Raw genomic sequence first — 17,207 nt, forward strand, 5'->3', positions numbered from 1 at the left:
TTAGAATGGGAATTTGTTCCTGGTGGGGCTGGCACAGGCTCAGCTGGACGGCAGGTCCCTCCAAGTCATGGTGATGCCCCTTCATCCCTGCAGGTGCCAGGCAGGTGCAGTTAACATGCAATTAATGGACACTGGGGTCATGTATTTTCTGCTGCTGATAAATCAGTTTAACATATCAGTAAAGTTATTGTTTATTGATCATTTCTGCATCTTATCTAAGAAATCCTTACTTAAGAAGGGTTTAGGGCTTTTAACAAGCAACAGATTTGTTAGACAAATTTAAGAAGTCCTTTAAGGTGAGGTGAAGTGTGCACACAGGTCATGAGGAGTTATCTGGCCCTTTGATAAAGGGTGTGCTTGTCAAAGCCAGTAGATTTCTTTTCTGTGTTCTCCAAGTGAAGTGTTGACACAACAACATGGAAATGGTGCACCGTCAGCATCACCACAACACTGGGTCTTTTCATGCTGTAAGATTTTACCATGAGATGGTCTTTACTCATTGTCTAAACATTATTCTGGTAGAATAGCTGAGGAAATGGTGGATTTCCAGCTGATTTCCATTTTTGTAAATCTTCCAAGAAATTTTCTTGAACTGTCATCGTAATGTTCTTGCCATCCTCTCCTTTGTATCCAAACTAATCTTTTTTCTGTTTTTCGAGTCCTTCTGCTGATTACCAAGTCTGGATTAGGCAAACATGTCTGCTGTCTGTCGGCACATCCGCTGAAGATCTTTGCCATGATTACTTTTTTGTTAGCTACACAAATTTAGTTATTTAACAATCTCAGAACTATACTGCAAGATAACTGACAAAAGATTAACAGATGGGAATGTGATTGTTGTGAGGAAGCCTCACTGTCTCTCAACTAGAGCTATGTTGTCTCCATTGTATAGATGAGAAAGATGATATAGAGAAAATTAATCTCTAATTTAATCCTTTTGCCTTCAGGAGCAGTAAAGCCCACTGATGATACAGTGTCCTGCTGCTTATTACTGCTTTAATCTCACTGAACTAGAAATAGAAACCTGGGGTGTTGCAGCATGTAATGATTAAGTTACATTAGCAGAAGGTGGTGAGCAAACAGGCAAGGGCCTAAAGACATAAAGCCAGTGCAGTTAATCACTTCCAGAGACACTAAAATCAGAATATTAAAGCTGAAATAACATTTATAATTTCTTAAAGGTCAGTGCTTAAGATGATATGAAGGCACTGTGGCAGCATGACTAACAGCTACAGGCATGAGCATGGAGCATCCCATAAGGAGGGAATGCAGAGTTTTATCTGATGGCAACTGGAAGGTTCATAAAGGAGATACAGGCTCCAGAGTCTTGAGACCTTTCTGAAGTAGGAAGAGCAAAATGAGTAACTATTTCTTTTTACAGAAATAGAGGCCCCTTTTGCTGTCTTTCCCCCTGAATGGAAGCTCCCTCCCTGTGGTCCCTAATGGATGACTGAACTGTGGCTGCCAGTGTTATAAATGGCTCTAACAGTAACTACCACTCACACGGCTGAGTGTCTAGTTTTTGTTTTGTTTAAGAAACTGAACATGCATTTGAAAGCAATTTACATTAATACAGTTTGTCTTCAGGCAAACATCATTCCCTGTTTTTGAGCTTTTAAACAGCCCGGCTATTGTTTGAAGTGAGTCACAGAAACAGCTGGGCTCTGTCTGGCGTTGGGGGCTGTGAGTGTTGCAAAATTGTAAAGCATTTTTGAACAGTTTTGGTTCAATCTGTTTTCACTTTGAATTGACACTTCACAATGAAGAATTTAGTTTCTTTCTCCTTTGGTAGTTGACTGAGTTACCTTTGTAAATGATTTTGTTTTCCGCTTTGGATTTTTTTCCCAAATATTGGTATTGGTTTTATCCCTGCCCTGTCCACATAACAACATTTGCAGCAAATGGGAGGAATGCAAAGGAGTGACACTGCTGATTGTTTTGATAAGAAAGACCTTTGCTTTTATTACCAACTAATTAAATGATAGGTAGCAACTAATGGTGACTATAATTAAGCCTTGGAACTACCATCCTTTTTCTGGAAGAAGTGTATGCTGAGAGAATTAAGCTCCTATCCCTTTAAGGCAAAAGTGGTATTTCATTTTTCTGTTATAGTAACTCATCAGCTGTTCCACTGTGAAGTGAAACTTATAAAACTGTTTATAGTTGGTATTTTCCAATCCTCTTTTAAATGTCCTGCTGTTTGAACTGAGTCATTTATCCCTTCATCATTTAGCATCACTGACTGTGAATTGAAATAGTTTAATTTTACATGAGCTGTACCCTCCAGGCCATGCCCTCTGACAAAACTTATGCAGGAGTTTGACTTCAGAAAAAATTGTGTGATAATAAATGTTGTAATAGTGCTAAGGTAATACTTTGCTCCATCTTTGCAATAGGTGTAAATTTATAGTAAATTCAATTAGTTCAGTGAATTCATTCTAATTAGATGCAAAGGGGGACAGAGTTCACAGAATCATAGAATCGATTGGGTTGGAAAAGACCTCCGAGGTCATCAAGTCCAACCCTTGGTCCAACTCCAGTCCCTTTACCAGATCATGGCACTCAGTGCCACGGCCAAGCTCAGTTTTAAAACCTCCAGGGATGGGGAATCCACCCCCTCTCTGGGCAGCCCATTCCAATGCCTGATTACTCTCTCTGGAAAGAATTTTTTTCTGATCTCCAACTTAAATTTCCCATGGCAGAGCTTGAGCCCGTGCCCCCTTGTCCTATTGCTGGGTGCCTCCCATTGAGGACGAGATACTGAGCACCTTTTAAGATCAGGCAATGCATCTGCACCTTGACTGCAAAAAGATTTTTTTGTGCTTCTATTGCACTGTCTGAGGAATGCAGGAGAGTGTGAAGGTGCTGCTGCTCTGTCCTGGCAGGAGAGCAGCCTGGGCAGGACCTGCTGCCTGTGCTGGGCTCCCCCTTGCCTGGCAGATGCAGGGGGGCTGCAGGGGGGGGCAGGGGCTGCCCCAGCGCGCGGTTTCCTCTGTCACAGGAGCAGCTGATTGAGCCGAAACAATGTGCTGCTCTCCCCATGTGCTGATGGAGACTGACAGTTTGTAGGAGATGAGTCAAAGGTCACTGATGAGAAGATCCATCCAGATAATTGCTGTAATTGCACCCTGAGGATGCAGCTCCCAGCACAAAGCACCAGGCAGTGACTCTGTTGGTAAATACACACTTGGCAGTGAACTTCATCCTGTGCTTTAGACCAAGAAAGTTCCTTCATGAGATATAAATGGAGAAAATTCTCTTGATTTTTGCCTCAGTCCAGCCATGTTTTCTTCTGTTGTCAGATGAACACAAAATAGCCCCATTCTGAAACAGAGAAGTAATTATGATTTAAACATTAAATTGCCATTTAGTGTTAAATCTTTTGATGAATACACAAGCTGTTGTTACTTCACAACAAATATCAATAAGCAGCATGAATGAATGAATGAATATACATAATTCATAATATTTAACTTGAAAGCACATCTTTTTCTTACAGTGATTGATTCATTGTTTTTTTTTGTTTGTCCAGTGACTTCTTTACAATTAAATACAAAAAGCTTTTCCGATGGAGAGTGAACAGTGACAGACAGGACACAGCAGCAGGCCTGCCACAAAATCAGCTCTCTATTCCACCCCTTCACAAGGCCCAGAAATCAGCAATGCTAAAATATTAGGATGAGAATCCATAATGGGAAATGAGAAGCACTGAAAGGACATCAGATTTCTCAGATTATCACTACTTGCTTTTAAATTAAAACTAAACTTTATGAGGCAAAACTTAAGAGTCTTATAACAGCTAAGTAGCAATTTTAGGTATTGGGGTCCTAGTTTCTTAAACTTGCAAATGAGAGGAAGGTGAAGCTGTTTGGATTTCCTAGAAAACCTTAGTAATTTAAAGCTATTTATGTGTCTCAAAATGCAATAAAATAGAAATATAACTTTCAGAAGCATCAGTGACTGGGTCTGTGCAGGGGTGGGTGGTGCTGTGGTACCCAGTGGTGTTTCCAGGTGACCAAAATCTTGTGTGTTCCAGCCTGTTTAGGAGTGTGAAAGCAACTACCCACTGTTTAATGGGTATAGACAAAGCTGCTTCATGTAATGCCCACTGAAATAAATGATCAAAGATTAATTATTTTTATTGTTCAGAATTCAGGTTGTTCTGTGGTTGCTTACAAACTCAGCAAAATTCCCTCAAAGAGTTTGCGATAATGACATTCATGATCAAATCCTATTTTTGGAAACTGAAAATTTTGGGGTTTTTTTAAGCACTCTGGCTTGAGGAAATATATCTTGCCTGAATACATGTGTGCTCTTGCTTAATTAAGAAGTAATTTGCGTAATTTGTGCTGCGTGATACAGAGACCATTAGCAAGGAAGTGAGACAGTGATGAAATTTGTTCCCTTCTAGCCCACGCTGCCTGGGACACTCATCTTGCCCAGGAATCAGCAGAAACTGGGCACATAAATATAATTATTTACATTTACCATAATGCTTAGCTGTTAAGAATGTCTTTTCCTCTTGAATATGACTCAATTTTTTATGATTGTGCATTTAGAAAGGAATTAGAAACAGTATTGATCACTGACAGCAGCCTGTTCCTTGCAGTGCAGACTTTTGTCTGTTCCATGCCTTACAAAAGATACAAAAATAATGACATAATTTTATGTTTCTTTGTAATGTTACAAAACCAAGCCAGTCTTATGCTTCTTACTGAGCAGGACTAAAATCCTAAAGCTTTGTGGTTGTGTTGCCAAGTGCAAACTGGAGAAGTAAGAAACACCATTATGAATCAATCAGTCCTTGTACTTAGGATTTCATTATATGAAGAATAAGAAACATCAAACAGAGGTTGTGCTCAGTAAGAAAGAGTTGAAATGGTGGGAAGTTACTAAAATACAAGGATTAGGTTGTGGTATTTTACCTCAAACTGTGTTTGAATGTTGTGTATACCACAGAAAGCTCCCTATTTTAATATTTTCTTTGCCCATAGGGGAATTTTTCTTCTCTCTCTTTTTTTTCACCCGAGGTCCAAGGTGTTGGAAGCAAAATGTTTGTTTTTGAAAGAAGTTAAAGTGTTTGTTTTCTGTCCAAACTACATAAAGGATCACAATTCCCCAGCCATAGCAGGGAAGGTGAGTGAGCATCCAGCATCACACATGATCCTGTTTATTAACAGACATTTTCACTCCCCATTCAGGCTCTGTGTGTCCTGTATCAGTTTTCTGTGGTTACCAGAAGCTGCCAGAATGAAGGAGTGCAGGGTAACCTGGTGTTGCTCCAAACAAAGGCTTGTTCCTCCCTGATGCTCTCGGGGCTCTTTGCATGTTGGGGCATGTTCCTTTACACCAACACGTACACAAAGGCAAGGGGAGAATAACATTTGCTGGAAACTGCTTTAGTATTTTTTGATCTGCTGTTATTTCCTCCTTCCTGGATTTTTTTGTACCCACTCCAAGCAAGTGTGATAGGGAAGACAAGGACCTGTGTCTGAACTACATGCCAGTGTAGGCATTATAACAATAAAACTTTGCTCTCCAGTCACAATTTATTCAGTCAGGTTTCTTTTGTATTCAGTGAAACTGCTGAGACTTTCCACACTGATAAAGCCTGTGGTATCCTAAACTTGTCTTTACTGATACGAAATAAGCAAGGAGTAACACAGGCATAAGAAAAATTGTGCAAACATAATTAGTACATTTATAACAAGATGAGCACAAATTGTTTATAGGTTTCAGACTCCATTTAGTACAGTGGAATATGCATGCAGTCTGTAAAATGGAATAATTCCCTGCTTACTTGGCTTGAAATTCCCTTGAAATAATGAGCATATAGTTAAGAATAGAATTTTACCTTTTTTATTATTTCAATAACAGAGCTACAGTCTGATATTATGGTTGGTTGGTTTATGCCTTTTGCCACTTACTTGTGCCCACCACAGATCTTGATATTTAATTATGATTCATTCAGTTCCTTTAATTCAAATGTACTCCTGAAAGCCTCTCTAAAAGCTCCTGCTCGTGGGAAACTAACAGGCTTACACCAAACATATCTGTTACTACTAAAAGCTCTTTGATAAGAGACTTGGGAAAAAAATTCTTCTTAAAATCCAGCATAAGAGAACTGCAAAAACCAGAGTTCTTGAGCCAACTGCTGCACAGGAGCTCTGGCAGCTGTTTTTGCTGGGAGTGCTTTGGGTGGAAGACAAACATGGTCAAATTAGCTAAAATGCTGGAAGTTCAGTCAAGGATAGTGCCTTAAATAGTTCACCCAGAAAGGACAAAGCTCTCTTAGGGCAGCCCCCTTCAGAATTCCAATTGCAGTTACAATTTTTAATAAGTAAATATCAAATATAGTCATTTTTCTGTGATTTTGTTTTAGAGCAAATCACTTGAATGTTCCATGGTCAAATTCAGCCCTCCTAACTATGGAATATTCACTAGCAAAAATCTATATCTTAGAGTGGACCTTGATTAATATCACTGTTTTCCTATGCTAGGTTTTTTGGGTTTTTTTTTTTTGCTATTCATGGCAATAAGTCACATAGCTGAAGGAAAAAAGTAGGATAACAAGATGCTAAAATTTAAAGGAAAATGTGTTCATTATTGGCCTCCTTTTACTGTGCAATGTTTTTTATTTCTTGCCAAATATCTGCTATTTAACCTTCTCTGGGCTATGATAATATTGACCTAAAGAGCACAGGAGATCATCTTTCAGTGTAGGAATAAATTCAGTATTTTCTCATTAGTATTTTTCATAGAGCCATAGAATACCAGGTTGGAAAGGACCTCAAGGATCATCTCAACCTTCCTAGGCAAAAGCAGTCCTGAGAAGATGACCCAGCACCCTGTGCAGCTCAATTTTGGAAGTGTCCAACTCTGGGGAATCCAACACTTCCTTGGGGAGATTGTTCCAATGGCTAATTGTTCTCATTGTGAAAAATTTCCCTCTTGTGTCAAAGCAGAATCTCCCCAGCAGTGATTTGTACCCATTACCCCATGTTTTTCCATGTGACTCCTTCTAAAGATGGAGTTTCCATCTCCTTTGTAGCCACCCTTTAAGTACTGGAACATGGTGAGGAGGTCTCCCTAATGCTTCTCTTCTCAAGGCTGAACAAACCCAGGACTCTCAGCCTTTCCTTATGTTGCAGCTTCCCAGTTCTTTGATCATCTTTGTGACCCTTCTCTCGACCCTCTTCAGCCTTTCCACATCTTTTTTGTATAGCAGGGACCAAAACTGAACGCAGTGTTCCAGGTGAGGCCTGACAAGTGCTGAATTGGGTGGGATAATGACTTCTTTATCTTTGCTGGTGATGCCCTTAATGATGCAGCTTAGCTTCCTGTTGTCACTGCCATGGCAGCTCACTGGTCACTCAGTTTGTTGGCCACCAGGCCCCCCTGGTTCTTTGCCACAGGGCTGCTCCCCAGCCAAGTAGATCCAGACCCTAATGCATCACTTCTCAATATCAGTAAAGCTTCAGTGTTTGGGGTCAAATTTGGAGGGGCAAATCAATGTGCCTGATGCTGGGCATCCTTATTCTTCTCTTCTGGTGCCCTCTCAGGTGGAATGATCATCTGCCACTCCATTATCTGGCTCAAACTCCATGCTGGCATATCCCTGGGTCTCACATACATATTTCCTGCTGCCCCCATATACATACCTGACACTGCAAATATTCAGCCTTCCATTTGATTATTCCCCTTCTCTCATCTCAAATCACTTCAGCTGCCACAAAAGCTTTATGGAAGTTCCAGTCTCTCCCAAAATGCCATATGTGTGGGTGTGACCCCCCCATCTGTTAATTAACATTTGCAGGCACAGACCAGTTTCCAGTCACATGGGTAGATGGTGGCTCTACTCAGCCCACTTGTATGAAAGATTAATTTCCAAATGCCAAGAGTAGAAGCAATTCAGTGGATTTTTTGTGGTGACCCCTTTGCCAGTGCAACCCCTTGCTGTGGTTTTGTGTTGGTGTCAGCAAAGGGTTAACTGTGCACAACCAGTCCCCTCACTGCCTCTGCTGAAGGAACATTAATTATAGAGAGCCTGAAGGATTCAGAGCTAGAAAGCCTAAAAAGGCTGAGTAGTATTTAAAACCAAGACAGTCAAATAACTGGTTGGATTTGATCTCTAATAAATTACTACGTTCTGATGGTAAAATTCAGCAAGTGTGTGACAGTCAGATGGGGAGGTTGGCAGGAAAAGTTTTAAAGATAAATAGTCTTAAATTGCACGAAATTACAGCAAGCAGCTCCTTGGGGTTATTTTTCTCCAGGCATTGTGTGTCTGAGAAGGCAGGCAGCCTGCTGGCAAGCTTTTGACCTTTTGTGTGTGAAATAAAATATGCAGGTGCAATAGTGTGAATGCACAACGGGGGACAGTGACTTTCAGCTGTGGGTTGGAGCGCTGGGGGCCTCTCAGGGCTGCCAGGAGTGCTCCACATCAGCTCCATTAAACTTGAGAGCAACACAGGGAGTGGCTGTGGCTGTAAAGAATTCAAGAATATATGTGTTTCCTACAAATATTCTTGTATTCCAACTCTGTAAATCAGCCAATGGAAGACTTGTGTTAAATGATCTTGCTGAGAACTGCTCTGATTCTCATGTTGCCCTATTTAAGTTTCAGCCTGGAGTGACTCCTCTCAAAGCCTCTGAGTTTCACTCAATGTCGTTGTTGCAACCATGATCTTGCTCCCAGTTCCTTGTCTGAAAAGAAATCCATACTTGCATAGCATGGACTTCTTCCCAGTGTAACTTCATTCCAAGTTGTTCCTAAACCCACAAAGTAAATATGAATGAGAAGTGACCAATTTTCAATGTAAGGAAGGTGCTACAGTTAGAAAGGCAACAGTGACATTGGGTATGTCAACACTGCAGTGGCTGGAGAAACAAGTCCTCTCAATTCTCCTTCTGCACCAGAAGGGACAGGAGTCCTGGATCTCTGTGGACAAAAGGAGTTGTTCCACTCAGTGTTGATCAGATTCACAGAGACAAAACTGAAGTAATCCAGTTATTCAGTTATGAGAGTTTAATGTTGTTGTTACTGTTCCAGTGTTTGTCAGTTGTTCAGGCGTGAAAAATCACCAGTTTCTGCTGTGGGGAAACCCCCACACTGTCCCAAACACTTCCCCATCTTTATAAATCATGGAGGAACACCTAAGAAACTTACAGAGAATTAGGAATCCAAAGTTTTATCTACTGACAATTCACATTTAGAACCAATTTTCAGCTGCATGGTCTTATCAAAATACTGAAGTTAAAGGATTTGTTCTTAGAAGCTTAAATAACCTACATAGAGAAATTTGTATTCCTGTTTTACAACTAAAACCAGTTCTGACTATTATCTGCTGGTGGCACCATTTCACCAGAAGAATTTATTATCCATGTCTTAAATGAAAAACTGCCACATATTACACTTTCCAAACTTATTTAATTGGAATTTTGTGGGGTTTTTTAATTCTTCATAGTTTGATGTCAGTGAAACCAAGCCATTTTGATGCCTTGGGGACTTTGTGGGTGACCTAAAAGAAATGAGCTTAATAAGGAACCTAATGGTGATGTAACAGGGAAGGAAACTTGCTGGCAGTGTCACCTAAAGTGGGTGATCCTTTATGCAATCACCCCCTGGGTTTTTTCCTGCATCAGAAGTAATTCTACATTAAGTTTTATTTCCTGCCCCACTTTTTTTTTTTCCTTTCAGAAATCTTGACTAAATAAATGAAAAACCAGCTTAGAATGTGTTTCATCTTTTGGATGCTGAGGATTAATCTCTTACACTGGACTTTTCTAACTGTGGGTAAGAACAAGACTCCTAATTTTGTTTCTCTGCTCTAAGTTTTGACAGGGGTTTGGTTTCTCATATGATCTGTTGGTAAAAGCCTTCCTAGTACCTGTTCATTTGCTACAGGATGGCTGAACACAAGTACAGTAGATTTTTGTCTGTGGAGTAGCCACACAGACAAAACCATTTGCTTTTGTTGGCAGATAAAATACACCTGGTTGTGTTTTCTCCACAAGCTCATACATGAAAAATCTATGGATTAAAAGCAAGAGCTAATTTTTGAACCATATCATGATGTTTGCACGTTCAGAGAGGTGCAGGGGATTGTTTTGGTTTGTTTTTCATATCATCATCATCATCATCATCATCATCATCATCATCATCATCATCATCATCATCATCATCATCATTATCATGATGTTGTATTTTCCTCCCTTGTAACTCTCCTCTCTTCAGGTTTGCTGTTGGCCACTGCTGGAAGCAGGTTGGTGTGTTTGGTGGCTCCTCCTCCAGCTGATGAATAGCAGCAGTTGGTGGTTCAATAGTTATTTTCTGTGCACTTTTTCACAGAAATAGATTACAGAAGGTGTTTTTGGATGTGCATTTTGCACATGTTTAGTAGTTGTTAGGTTTCCTGGATCTCAGTCTGCATTCCTTTTCCAACTTGGACAAAAATTTTGAGGTGTGAAAATGTCTGGTTTTATATTTTCTATTCTATTTATATTGCTGATCCTTCAAGCAATTTCCTAGACCTTTTCAGTATCGATCTATATTGATAGATAACTGTGTGAGCCAGTTGTGCACCACAGAACATGGTGCTGTTGGTCTCCTCCTGGCTCAGAGAGGAAATCACTTCCAACACAGAGAGCTGTTTCTCCACACAGATTTCTTCTAACTTTAATTTTTATCTTAAAGTTATGAAGACTCAACATTTTTAGTAGTTACCTAAATTAATCTTTGTCCTCCCTGGAGACACAAACACTTGTAATTAAATACATAGTGGATTCTATTAATTATGCTTCTTACAAGGGACTGATTGCTGCAGTCTTCTTCCTTTACTCAAAACTGGTAGAATCACACAACACCTCCATCCATTATGTCCTTATCCATGGCCCACAATTCTGTATGTTAGGATTAAATGAGAGAGAAAATTACTCAGTTTATAAATCCTCTTACAAAACTTGGTCATTTTCTTTTCCTCCCAGTTTTTGGAAATGCAAATTCACTCCATCTTTCCTTCTCACGGTTAATGTTGCTTTATATCTGGGCAGAAGTCATTTGTGCAAGACACATTGCTTATAGGACAGTGCCTAAAAATATTTCAGAAGGTCATTGCACATCAGACAGAAGGCAGCACTTGTTCCAGCCACTCGCACTGAGGACGACAGGTCTTTGTTAATATTAATTGTGCATAATTTAAACAGTGTATGCTTTAAAAATACATTGCACAAACATGCAGGGATGAGCATTTTGTGAGCCCTGGGACTGGATAACTGAGGTCAGTTCTTCACTGATGATTTTAGACATAAATGTTTGCTGTTCTTATTAGCTTTGAGGTTTGTGAATTAGAGCCACATTGTGCATCTACTTCCAGGAAAGTGGGTATAATTCCATGCTCACCATTTCCAAAAATACAAGTGAAATTAAAAATAGTAACATAGATGTATAAAGCCCCAAGAAGATTCAGAGCTAATCATTTGCACAAACATGCATCATGATTGTGCTTATAATAGTAATGATGTACACAGAACATGGGAAAAAATCTGCTGGGAGAGCAAGGCCAGATTCAGTGAAACTGAAAAGTAGCCCCCAACATGTAATATAAATACAGAGTCACCTTTTCTGCCATCCCTTTGCCTCTCCAGGCCAAATCAAATGGCATGATTCTCTCTTCAGGTAGACATTATCCAGGAATGATGTTTTTACCCCAAACCCCCTGATTATGAGACTTTATGTGTCTCCAGAGAAAAGGCTGCAATATTTGGAAGGCTATTATGACATCAAAGAAAGAAACTCTGGACACCATTCCCATCAAGGCCACCTGACTCCAGCATGCTTGGTTTGTTTTATAATTTATCCTTAATAAGAAAATGTTGAAGAGATCTGGCTGTGCATCAAAGGCAGTGAAGCTGTGCATGTCCATCACTGTTTGTAATGTGACAGTGTTGCGTGGCAATTTACAAACCAAATTTATGTTGCTATTGACTGTGGGTGCATAAATTTGTTTGCAGTGGTAATTATTCACACAGATTTAGAAGCAAAAAAGAACACTGAAAGAATGAAGTGTGGTGAAAGTCTGGAAGGTGATGCTGTGTAGGTAAAGCCACTTCAGAACTTCTTCAAGTGTAAAGTTTGTGAAGATGAGCATTAATTCTCTTTTCAAAGAAAGAATGAGGTAGAACAGAGGGGGTGGTTGTCAAGAAAATGGTTTGAAAGGAAGCAATGTGCACATGTTGACATTTCCTACTTTTACATAATTTTTTTAAAAATAACTTATGAAATAGTCTTGAGTGGAATAATTGTGTTTGTTAGTGGGGTAGCAAGACAAGCATTTCCAGCATCTCAAAAGGGCTATACCTCTCTTCTGTTGCATTTGGCCACCCCAACACATGCTTTTATTTTGTTTTTGAGGAAGCAAGGTGCCATGACTTGAACAAAAACTGAGCACCATCTTTTACTTGCCGTGTCTGTTGGGGACAAAAAATGTAGAGCTTCCAACAGCAAGAGACTGAACCTTAAAACAATAAACTTTGGTCAGCAAAAGGCTGAAGAAAATTCCATCTTTGTCCTTCACATGTGTCTGTGCAACCTGTTCCACCTGAGGGCTTTAAACGTGAGGACAACTTTGCCCACCTTCTCATGGCTGCCTACTTGAGTTGGAAAGTTGTGGGCTCTGCCTGCCCAGGGCACAGGTTTCGTTTCTCTCTTCCTCTGAGCACAGTTACAATTCATTGGCTCATCCCCATTCTCCCTCCCTGAGAATCAAATCCATGAAGAAGGTTTTGGCTTGAAGGCCAAGAAATATCTTCCTCTGTGGTCCCTCCATGCAGTCCCTGCTCTGTGTGCTGGATGTCTTCTACCTCTCTGCTCCTGGGAGATTTCACAGATTTTCCCTGTGAGAATCCCGTTTTCCTCCCTGAGCACACACACACACCCCACCCCACCCTACGCATCCTGTAGCTCTGCAAATAACGTTCTGCTGCCTTGTTCTCCAGCACCATTTGAGCATATGTTGTGTGTGGAGATGCTGATGGACAGCAACATCTGCTGCTCCCAGCCAGCGCCCACACTCTTATTTGGATTGTAATTACTTGCTCGGCTGCGAGCTGTGCCCTGTGTTTGCCCACTATCTGTTCCTGTCAGGTCTCTGTCTTCCACAAACTGCCCATTATGTCGCGGTGATAATTAAATCTCCCCTGCGCCAGGCAGGTCTGAGCAGTGCGCTCCTTGTCGGTGCAGCTGCCAGAGAAGATGCAGCCGGTAACGATGCCCTGATCACCTGCCGGCCCCACAATGCCCGGCACCACCTATTTGTTTCCAGCGAGCTTTTCTCGCAGCTGTCAGACGCTAATGGCTTTCAGCTGCTGGCAACCTGTGCCCTATGCAAACCAGGGGACGTGGCATGGAAGTGGGCATAAATATTCATGTGGGACTAACAAAACCTAAAGTGCGAGTGTGGTTATCAGAGCTCCTGGGTGAGCCTGCTGGAGCTGGCCCTGCTGTGATGGGTTTAGTGTGAGCGTTTGGAAATTGTCATTTTAAACTTGTGAGGAAGAAACCCACCAGAAGTAGTGGGATTGCAGGAGCAGGATTTGTGGGTAGGAGCAGGATTTGTGGGTTAGGGTAGTGGGAGCAGGATTTGTGCTCCTGCATGATGCAGTTCTAGATGGGGCACTGCTGTCCGTTGTGGGAGATGTGCTGAAAATGGTTGAAAGAAAAGGAGTTGCTGTGTTTGCTCACTGTGTCTCTTCTGAACCTGCCTATGAAGAATTGAAAGTTTCTCACCAGGTCTGTTCTAGATACTTAAGGAACACAAAACCCCACAGATTGAGTTCACTGTTTTAGTTTTAAAAAGAAGAAGCAATTTATCTGATTTGGTCAAGACCTGATAATTCCCCACTTTCCAGCACCCTGAAGCCTCAAAGCTTTAACACCAGAAACATTGTGAATCAGTTTCTTTAGACAGATCTTTTTGCAAATTAATGCTGTCAATGAGATTGTTTTTAAAAATATTCTTTTGGTAATGTGCTTTTATTTTTCTCACCAGAGTCTGGATAGCTCTGCTGAGAGGGGATGTTCAGATTAAAGTACACAATGAAGGTGATGGAGATTCTGTAACAACAGTCAGTGGAGCAGGAGAAGGGTCCTCTTGAAACTCTGCCTTTGGAGGTGCCTGTAAATTCATCAGAAGCCATGAGACCCATTTGCTCATGTTTCTCTGCCATATCAACAACTTGCAGTAACATCCAAAATGTGCAAAGTGTTTTTAATTGGTCTTCTGTAAAAGAAATTGATTTTGGAGAGACTAATGAAGTGTCTTTATATATCCCTTACTTCTTCTGCCCAGAATGATGTTTACCATTAAAATTCCCTTAAAGATTTCTGTTATGGGACTGTGTAAAAAGTGAAGAGCTGGGCAGGGATTAAAGAATCAATCCTGAAAACTGCTGGAATGCAACTGATTCTACTTATGAGAGCTTCAGTGGGAAAAATTCCCCCTGTGATTTGACTGTGGTCTGATTCTCATTTGCACTGACTCTTCTACATACTGCTAGAACTGGATAGGATTCAGTCTTGAATGAGGTTGACCATATGAGAAATGGGTTTGGAGTATGAGGAAGCAAGACAGACTCCACTAAGAGATTTTCTTACCTTCATCTAAATCTGAAAATAATCATAAGTTGGTGGTGGTTCCTTGATTACCTTGAGTACTTATTTATACAGCCTGTATGTGTGCTTTTTTGTGGGGAAGAGGTTCTGTGAAAACAAAGTGAATTCAATGCCTCAGAAAAAGAAGGATATTTTAGTTAGAAATTGTTGTCATAATAGTTACATAAAAGGATTCAAATATTCTGTAACTTGGTATGAATAAAATATTAAAAGATACAGGTGTTGTTCATGAACCATCCAAGAGTTTTGCACTGCCACTGTGTTTTATTAAAATGAAAAGAAGAGAAAAGAAAAAACCCTATGCCAATCCTTTTCTTTGTTGCTTTAGGGACATTTCAGTATAAAGTACCAATTTCCATAGAATTTGAATAGCAGTTGCAACCCATTGATGTTTAAAGTAAAATGTGCAACTACTGTAATCAGCAAAAGAGATGCAAATGTCTTGTCTGTCCCAAGTGTAGCTCCCTGCTTGCTGTCTTGGTTAGATACAGAGTGGAAAACATGATCAGATATTGGAAAACATGGAAACTGTTCTTTCATGTCTTTCACATCAATAGTTTGTTCAAAAGCAAGTTGGAGGGAGCTTGGCTGGATGCAGCACTGAGGGGGAGTCCTGCAGCATCATCCCAGCCCTGCCCTCTGGAGCTGCGGGAGATGCCACAGGCTTTGGAGGTGGGAAAGGGACACGTGTGCCACCCACCACCCTCTTCAATAACCCTTCCCCTGCCCCTGGGGGCAGGAATGGCCTTTTGGATCCCTTTATGCCCAGTAGTCTCCCAGTGCAAGTCTCTGTACATTTTTGTAAGTAGGCAATAACAAAAATAAATGACATTTAGCATTTTGATCCCAGCCCAGGGGTTCTGGCTGTGCAGGGCACAGTGTAGCAGGTTAGATCAAACCCCGCTGAGCTCCCTGAGTTCTGCCATCCCAGGCTTTAGGTGGCTGGAACTGTTCCTTAGAGGGCTTTTTAACTCTAAAAATAACTTGTAATGGTATGAGGAAAGAGTTTACTTTATCCTTTGCATTTCCAAATTTAACAATGAACACGTGTCGATGGTGCTTTTCTGTGCTTGGTGTATCTGAGCCACTGGCACAAGGACTAGAGCCAGTAAGGAATTTCCATCAGAGTGATTTCTGAGGGAAATTGCTCTTCTTGGAAAAGGGCAAGCTCAGGAAAAGGCTTCCTGAGTCCTCCCAAACAGGTTGCTGATGGGCCGAGAGCTCTGCTTTGCTTCCTCTAAAACACTTCCCTGAAAAAGATTGTTTGGCTGCAGCTCTTTTTTTTTTTTTTATTAGTATTTTTCCTAATCAAGAGACATCTTACGGAAAAGGATTTCCATCTTGTGGTCAGCTGTGGTAATAAAACACTTCTGCTGGACTTTTTCTTTTTTATAGCAAAACAAAGTGGTATTAATAAGAAATAACACAAATCTCTTGTAGTTCCTTGTGAAGGTAAATGCTGGACACCTCACCAAGTCTGTTTGCATTTGTACAGAAGGTAAAACTATTTCAGGATTAGCCCCCTTCAGAAAGTCATCTTTGGAACTAAAAGGTACTAGCAAAGGTATAATACAAACTATTCATGTCAGAATATTTAATTTTGACAGATTATACAGCATGGGGGCCTCAGGAGCCACACACAGGAGCCCAAACAGGATTACTTGTAACCTTAGTGGATGAGAGGCAATTACTCCTGAACTTCTGGGAAAATCTCTATCCAGGGCCAAATATTGTTGCTGGGATTGTTTTCTATTCCAGGATGACTCTCAGGCTCAGTACAACGTCATCATAACTTTGTGCAGATATTTGTTGTTCAACACAAGTTTTGAAACTCATGCTCTAATCTTGAAATAGTAAAATGCTGCAGGGTTAAGTGGTGGAGTTCACTGGAAAATCTGCCCACTGCAGTGGGAAAGAATTTTTAATATATTAAAAACAAAACAAATTTGGAAAGGTCATTTTAAAATATTAAGAACTGTGGCTGAAGGGCAGGGCTGTGTGCTGGAGAAGTTTAGGAATTCAGGATCTCCTGTAGGTGCTCTGTAAATGGACTCTCTTGTACAAGACCACAAGGACAGGTGAGGCTGTTAAAAGGAATAATTAAAATCTTATATTTAATTATCTTTTTTGTCCAGTTGTTACTCTGGTGCCCCCACTGATTGCACTGAAGATATTCTGACTTCAGCGAGATCTGGACCAGCCCTGAATATTTACAAGGAGAGTTAAATAAGATCTCAGATCAAATTCTTAGAGATGCGTGTAAGAACTTTCTAAGTCTTTTTTTATTTTGAGGGCTTGTAACTAAAGGAGATGTTCAGTGTGTTCCTTAGTGAGTGCCAAAAAGCTTATTTTCAGAAGTGTCTGAATCTCAGGGAAAGTCAATGACTGCTATATTTAATCTGGAGTCTATGCAACTGCTGCTGAAAGCAAGCTATGTGCTTTCTGAAATAATAAGATGAAAAACCCAGAGCATTTATATGAAAAATCAGAAATCACGTGTATGACTTACATGGCATGGTCATGTAGATTTCAAAAA

The 17,207-nt window shown here is 40.6% G+C and overlaps 1 long non-coding RNA gene across 1 annotated transcript; it reads left to right on the plus strand.

Annotated features, from left to right (window-relative positions):
• Positions 1-5,059: 5,059 nt before the first annotated feature.
• On the plus strand, positions 5,060-14,976 carry LOC139680453 (uncharacterized). The gene is made up of 3 exons (XR_011699351.1): positions 5,060-5,136; positions 9,701-9,796; positions 14,049-14,976. It is a non-coding gene; the product is annotated as an uncharacterized lncRNA (long non-coding RNA).
• Positions 14,977-17,207: the final 2,231 nt, after the last annotated feature.

This window comes from Pithys albifrons, chromosome 18, assembly GCF_047495875.1.
Source record: "Pithys albifrons albifrons isolate INPA30051 chromosome 18, PitAlb_v1, whole genome shotgun sequence".
Taxonomy (NCBI): domain Eukaryota; kingdom Metazoa; phylum Chordata; class Aves; order Passeriformes; family Thamnophilidae; genus Pithys; species Pithys albifrons.